The following is a 7,810-nucleotide window of genomic DNA, read 5'->3' as shown; positions in this document are numbered from 1 at the left end:
ATATTCTAACTAATTATACAGCTACCATGTCTCTAAACCACCCGGAATTTCAAAACAATTTAAACAGGCATTATATATAAATAGATATAAAGTGAATAAATGAAATAAAATGAATTTATGTTTAACATTTTGCTCATGATTTTTTGAATTTGCCTGTGCAGCCTTAACTTGAGTTAAATTTAAAGCAAATAAAGTATAATTTCAAAGTAAAGGTGAACCACAACCAGCAGGTGTAAACAAATATTGATGGCATGCTACCAATGATAATTTGATGACTGGGTAGTAAAGTTGTCTGCTGCCAACAGAATTATTAAATTTCCCCGTATAAGTTTCTTTTTTTCCGAATTAATGAAGGTGTCGAAAAATCCATGTTGCAAATCATAACAAACGTGTAATATAGAAATGAAATCCACTGAATTTGTAATCTACAAGCATCTAAGGTCATATATATATATATATATATATATATATATTTAGAAACTCTCTTTGATTCAACTACAAAGACCAATCATTAATTTCAAACACCAGTAGCTCAAGATTTAATGAGACAGAGCTGAATATATATATATATATGCATATGTGGGTGTGTATATATATATATATATATATATATATATATATATGCGTGTGTGTGTATATATATGCGTGTGTGTATATATATATATGCGTGTGTGTGTGTATATATATATGTGTGTGTATATATATATATATATATATATATGCATATGTGTGTATATATATGAATATGTGTGTGTATATATATATGCATGTGTGTGTGTGTATATATATATATATCTATGCATATGTGTGTGTATATACATATGCATATGTGTGTATATATATATGCATGTGTGTGTGTGTGTGTATATGTATATATATATATATATATCTATGCATATGTGTGTGTATATATATATATATGCATATGTGTGTGTATATATATGCATATGTGTGTGTATATATATATATATGCATATGTGTGTGTATATATATGCATATGTGTGTGTATATATATCTATGCATATGTGTGTATATATATATATATATCTATGCATATGTGTGTATATATATATCTCTGTATGCATATGTGTGTGTGTGTGTATATATATATATATATATATATCTGTATGCATATGTGGGTGTATATATATATCTGTATGCATATGTGTGTATATATCTGTATGTATGTGTATATATATGTGTGTGTATATATATATATCTGTATGCATATATGTGTATATAGCTGTATGCATGTGTGTGTGTATATATATATATATAGCTGTATGCATGTGTGTATATATATATATCTGTATGCATGTGTGTGCATATATATATATATATCTGTATGCATGTGTGTGTGTATATATATATCTATGCATATGTGTGTATATATATCTGTACGCATGTGTGTGTGTATATATGTATGCATATGTATATGTATGTGTGTGTATATATGTATCTGTATACACGTGTGTGTGTATATATATATATATATCTTCATGTGCGTGTATATATATCTGTATGCATATGTGTGTGTATATATATATATCTGTATGCATGTGTGTGTATATATATCTATGCATACGTGTGTGTATGAGTATATATATATCTGTATGCATATGTGTGTGTATATATATATTTCTATGCATGTGTGTGTGTAAATATATATATATATATATACTGCCAAAGCAAAATTAAGACCTCAAAAAGAGTGTTGATGGCAACAAAAAGTGTATTTCATTTTGCGTTACAATTGTTTCCATGTCCAGTCGAACAATTTCAAACATTATATCGTTTGAAAATTTTCCCAAACCAGTATTTCTTCAGATTTTATGAATAAACACACTTTTGACAATAGAGCATTTTTGAAGAGAAAGAAATAAAGAAAAATTCCCTTAACAGGAAAAGCATGTGAGAAACATTTACCTTTGCTGTAGCTACGGAAAAGCCCATTTAAATATTAATATATCGCCTAATTTTCGTATCCTTATTTAAGAACAGAGTCATGAGAAGTTTTCACAGAAAACCTTAAGCTATTTAAAAAAAATTTTTTATATATCCCATTTGTTGAGTTCCTAAATTAGATCTCGCTCTTTCTTTATTTACCAATAATTAATTTTTTATAAAAAGAGTTTTTTAATTTTTATTTCTATATTTATAGTATGGCCGTAACAACCTTGCAATAGCGTTATGGTTAATTTTAGTTTCGTATTAGTGGCAAGTAATGTTTACAGATTATTGTTATTATTGTACTTAGATTTAAGACCATTTTAGGTTTAAAGTTAAATTTAATAAGAGAATAAATAAAAAGGCTGTATTATATATATATATATATATATCCTTGTACAACATTTCGGGTGAGGTATTCTAATCTATTATTATTTAATGTTTTAAAATTTATTGTCATTCTACTTGAATATGTTTTCATATCGTTTCTAAAGAAAATTATGAAGGGAGATAATCCAGTTATATTGTTAATTGCTACTAGTTAATTCTGTTGGAAACTTGGTCGATTTTTATTTCCTATAACAGCTGAGATAATTCAGGCTGTTTGATGTTTTCGGTTCATTGATTACTAGAAGGCGTCTATGATTTAATAATTAATTTAATCAGAGAGATCCAGAATGTGCTACGATGGCTTATTTAACAACTTAAGGATATAAATTATGTTTTTAATCTTAAAAAATTGGTTTTTACCCATGGGTTTAACCCGCATTTGTTATTAATCACTTATGCTGCTCATGTCTTATGATTCTTGTGTTGTTTTCTTGGGTATCTAAAATCCTCTAATTATTATTCTGACAGCAAAACCACCCGATAGCTACAAATGTGTTTCATTCTGATGAGAAGATGTCTACTCCTGCATTTATGGGTAAAAACATTTAGAACAGGGAGTAGAGTAAGAAAAATAAGTAAATCAGTATGGATTCTACCAACTTAAGATGTCAGATGACAAAATCAATTAATTTTCAGTCCCCAAATTGCTAATTTAATTTTTAATAAAAACTAGTTTATTGTTAAGTTGTTTTATTGATTTGAAGAGGGTATCACTTATTTCACCATCAATACTGTTACAACTGAATACAAAAATGCTCACAGTTATGGAGAAAAATTCCATTTTTAGATGAGTTTTATACTATATTTATATTTCTCATCCGGTTTAGAATAATAGAAACTATATTCAGATGTTAGATGTGGATCCTTCATTTAGATTATAACAATTCTAACTATTTAACTCTACATTAAAATTTAATCCTAGCATCCGACGATCCTTATTGTTGTAGAAAGGTATACTTCAGTTACATTTAAGGCATGATAGCAGAAATCTATTCCTGTGAAGACATCCCTGTATGGCATCTAGTCTTTTATTCAAAATGTTCTCTTTGGAATTCACTATGTAGAAGGCTTCCAATAAACATACTCCTTAAGTCAACTCTTTTTGGCTTAAAACTCATTAGTATATGAAAATTTACTGAATTACACAAACTCAGTATATTACATATAAGTATATATATATATATATATATATATATATATATATATATATATATATATATATATCCAGGTTAATATTTTCCAGAGATAAAGCAACCAAGGAAGTTTTAACAAGGTTTTTATTAGCTTTACATAAGCATTAATATGTCATTACACATTCATGAGCATGTTTCTGTCAGCCAGTTACAATTAACTAAAGACCTCTTCAGGTGATATTGCTTAATGCGTAATCAGTTATTTGTAACTGGCTGGCCGAAACATTCTCTTGAATGAGTAGTGACATGTTAATGCCTATGAAAAACAAATAAAAAGTATGTGTGTGTATGTATGTATGTATGTATGTATGTAATATATATATATATATATATATATATATATATATATATATATATATATAAACAAATAGTAAAATGATTTATGGGAAAATCATTTATCTAGGCTCCAAGAATTCAACATTAACAACTAATCAGTGTTATGATTATTTCCGAGACAATATAATTTTTTGTTTGAATAAAATCTCAGCAGTAATACCAAGATTGGATATCAAATAGAAACCTTAAATATATGATCAATGCCAAGAGATTATACAGCAAATCAGTTATAGGCTAAAATAAATAACATGATAAATAGAAGAATACATTTTCAATTTTTATTCTCCCCCCCCCTCCCTTATATAAATAATAATTAATTTGGCGGGGGATAAACATTATTGATTTTACTGTGGGTCCTACTGGCATACCTTTTGGCTAATCAGAGGATCATCGTTTTTTCAGTTGGTTCTCTAGTTACTTGTGGGCTCTCACCTATGTTTATTATAAGAAAATTTGCCCTGATTATTAAAGTGTGCTAATGTTTGAGAGACACATACAAAAGTATTTATAATTAGTATCTCCTCACAACTAAAGAATGATTTTCATAAATAAATGCAGATTCGACTCGGGATAAAAAACGCATCAAGGTTTGTTGGATAATTGTGGAGAGTAAAAGAAAAATCTAAAAGAAATAAGCTATCGTAGATTACCATATTTATAGTAGGATTACCACCACGTCACATCCATCCCAAGAAATGAAACTTATTTTCATGCAACAAAAGGGATTCACTATTATACTTTCAATATAAAATAGACACTGACTTTATAGCTAGTGTAACTGAAATCCATAACTTATACTTTTAAGGCAGCAGGAAAACAGTTCTATATTCAAAAGGAGAGATTTTAGTTAAACCGACTATAAAGTGTCCATTTTACAATGGAAGCATAATAGAAAGCATTTAATAATCAAAATAAATTTTTTTGAATTCTCATTTAGAAAATTGGGTGCTTTTGTAGTATAATGGGATTTTAAAAAAATGCATTTTTAAGTAAAAACACTATTGTGTACTTACAGGTCATGTCAAAGTTAGTAAACATTTTTATCATAAAAAAGGATCAAGTAGATCTGTTAGAACTATTTTTATAAAAATGTAGAACTTAGTAGTCAATCATTTTTTATTTTGAAATGGTGGATAACAGTTTTCACAATTATAGACAGCAATTATCTCCCCTGACTTTTAAGAAATCTTCAACATTAATAAATATTATAAAACTTTATAATCCCATAAATTTTATTTTTACTTGTAATTATTTTTCTACTTGACTATTTTTGATAATTATTTGAATTTTTACTAATTTTGATATGAAACGTAAGTACATAATAGTGTTTTTACTTAAAATGAATTTAGTTGAAATTTCATTATACAGTACAAGTATTGGAAATTGTGTTCTAAACATGGTAATTGATAATCTTTTTTTCTTTACTTAAAAAAAAATGTGCTCATTATTCCAAAGCAGCAACATAAATGTTTGCAAGTTATTGTTTATATTCAGATTTTAACTGGTCTATCCATTTTACATTTTTGGATTTATTTTAAATTCTAAAGAGAAGTAAAGTGAACAAATGAAATGAATTTTTAAGTTGAAATTATTTAATATCTATTTAAGCTGAGAATATTTGTGAATCTAAAGTCATTCCTGCATGTATTTATTTTTTCTGTCATTTGTTTTTTTGTTTGAAAAACAAAAACGGCTTTTTTGCTTTTTCCTTCATTTTTTTTTTTTTTTTAATTGTTTTTCATAGTTTTCGTTATCATTATTTTTTATTAATAAATCACCATGCTGTGGTTAGGGTACTTAAAAAAAATCAGTTGTAAAGTTACCTTCTCCAGAAGGTTGAAAATTCAATTCTCAGTGTGGGCCATTGAAAAATACAATTGTGAGTTCTTAGGACCTCTATCCAGTCATGGCTGACAGAGCAATACTATGCTACCTTCGTGAAGTAAATAAAGGAATTTGAAATTCCGTCCAGATTCCCAAGATCAACAGAAACATTCCTAAATTTGACAAGATACACCTGAAGAAAGTTGAAGGTACATCGATCGAAAGGCTGTAAAAATGACACTTAGGATGAGAACAGTAGTTCGAAAATTGCAAATAATACAAATAACCTATCCTCATCTCAAAAATTCAGAAACATTATTTTGTTTTGTTCTTTATTCTATTGTTTTTTTTTTAATTGTTTTCTTCATTATTATTATTTTTTATTAATAAGTCACAACTTATTAAGGCCAGAAGCCACTCAAGGATAAGGTTTAATGAGTTGGAATGACCATCAGTTGAATAATAATGAATATAATGCGAGGATTGAAAACGAATGCAATCTACAACAAAGTTTGATCTTATGACGTTGCATTTGAAAATGATCATGTAGAACTCTGCAAAGATGCAGTCTTGTGATAATGTGTTCCATATGAAAAGGTTTTAGAAACTCTGTTTATAAAAATTCCACAAAGCACACTGGTACTTATGCAGAATTAGGACTGTGCTATTCTCAGAATTTTCTGGACAGTTTTTACATAAAATGTCAGAAGGTGCCAAATGAAAGATTTGTGTTTTTTTTTTTTGTTTTTTTGCGCAGATGCTGGCTAATTTTTTCTATGAAAGTATATTATTTTGTTGTTATAAAGATAATTAAATGAAAAACTCATTGAAAAATGAAAACTGCATATTTTGTTATTACAAAGAAATTACATAATTATTGGACGATTTTTATAAAGCAAAATTTGCAAAAGAAAAAGAAAATTCAAATCAAGAAAAAAATAACATTCATTGAGGCAAATTCCATGAATAAATATTATTTTACTAACAAAAAACACATACCTAATAAAATTAAGATTTTATTTCTTTCTTCATAATTTTTTGTTCAAATCAAGATAAATATTTAGTTTTCTTTAGCAAATTTTTTCTTAAATGAGGACTGCTTCGATTTCATTGGCTCAGCATTTCAGCACCTTTCAGCATTTTACATAAGCTGCCCGGAAATTCTGACTGACACGGTCCTTATTCTGCATAAGTACCAACTTCTTTTCAGTTGTGATGGTGAAACACGTTTTTGGTGTGGATGTTCTATAAGAATTCAGAGGTTGAGAGAAAAAGAAACACTTATGTAATGATGTTATTTTTAAATAGGATTAAAGTGCATTGTGTCACAGAGATTAGTTTGGGGAGGAGGTATTGGCGCTGCATAAAAAAATTAAATTTTTAAAGAAATTGGAAACCTTGTTTTCTATTATTAACCCGAACTTTCCAGATAGTTAGCATTTAATATAGAGAATGTTAACTTCTTCCAGCATAGATTTCTCTATTAATGTAATCAGCTCTAAGGTCTTCCATAAATTTAGCTTACATAGCCAGTACCAGCCATTTGTTCAGCTCAAGGTAAATCCTTATTAGCCTATTCAGCTTCTCTATAGTGTAACCACTTTCAATCATCATTTCCAATCATGCGATTATTCAAGATAAGATAACTCAATTATCTTAACAGTAAAGGCGTTTTGGTCTAATTAGAATTAAAAAAATATACAGTAGAACCCCGAGATACGGCATTAAAAATTAGTCACAAAATACAATACAGTATATAATACACATATATATAATCAAATAACATTATGAATAATACTGTAAGGTGGGGCAAATACTGTAACCAGGGGCAGGAAAAACATTGTATTCCACATCATAACCTGAAAAAAAAACTCTATCCTAGGGCCACCGTATACCGGAATTCTACTGTATATATAAAAAATATATTGCCAGCATGTGCACGAATAATAACATATCTCCTATCTTTCATGCCAACCACCTCTCAGTCCTCTCGCCTTTGGTCTATTTATAATGTCTTTTAAGGGCTGCTGATTCATTGATATGCAAATTAATGCATATCTAACTACACGACTCTATGGTCCATACAGATCATCTCGCATAAGCCCATGCCCAAGGCTTCC

Source organism: Euprymna scolopes, chromosome 2 (genome assembly GCF_053919585.1).
Source record: "Euprymna scolopes isolate OS-2025 chromosome 2, ASM5391958v1, whole genome shotgun sequence".
Lineage (NCBI taxonomy): Eukaryota > Metazoa > Mollusca > Cephalopoda > Sepiida > Sepiolidae > Euprymna > Euprymna scolopes.
The sequence above is the reverse complement of the archived record's forward strand: the minus strand, read 5'-3'. Positions refer to the sequence as shown.